The sequence below is a fragment of the Penaeus monodon genome, chromosome 34 (genome assembly GCF_015228065.2).
Source record: "Penaeus monodon isolate SGIC_2016 chromosome 34, NSTDA_Pmon_1, whole genome shotgun sequence".
Lineage (NCBI taxonomy): Eukaryota > Metazoa > Arthropoda > Malacostraca > Decapoda > Penaeidae > Penaeus > Penaeus monodon.
The window spans coordinates 9,318,366-9,318,944 of NC_051419.1; the positions used below are offsets into that span (position 1 = coordinate 9,318,366).

At 33.9% G+C, this 579-nt stretch overlaps 1 protein-coding gene across 1 annotated transcript in view; it reads left to right on the forward strand.

The window, feature by feature from the left end:
- Positions 1-579, forward strand: part of LOC119594574 (probable cation-transporting ATPase 13A3) — a gene marked incomplete in the record, with an annotated part of 33,510 nt that overhangs the window by 6,504 nt on the left and 26,427 nt on the right.

Here is a 579-nt window from a genome sequence, read left to right on the forward strand (position 1 = left end):
CGTAAACAAAGATTTTCTTATTTGCTTCCTTGATGGGCGAAAGTTGCTGGTCATACACATTTCTAGTTGATGGAACACCAGCTATGTGAGTGCTATCAAAAAAATTTCCTGCTGAATAAATTTGATGAATACCAGAGTCATCATTCATGTCAAACTCTTTAACAACTGAATGTATCTGTGGTTTCCTGTCATGGCAATGAACCATACAAAGGCAGTTTCATGTGTATGGAGAATGTGCTTTCTCGTAGCAAAAATTGCGTCCATACACACTGAGGGAGAGAAATGGCAACTAGCTTAAGCCTATAGAGAATGGCAGTGATAAAGAGTAATGTTTGAAATGAATATTTGATTTTCAAGTGTGTGCATGATTATATTGCATTGTTTGCAAGTAAGGGATGGTTTGAATATATATTACTGATAATTCAATTAGAAAATGGATCATTGGAATGCAATCATGTCTTAAGCACGCAAATTGAAATGAAAAAAAAAAATCATTGTGCCTAATTAGACACCAAATATATGTATATTGGATGGAAAGAGCAAGAATTATTTAACAGATGGTTTGATTAGATGTTGAAA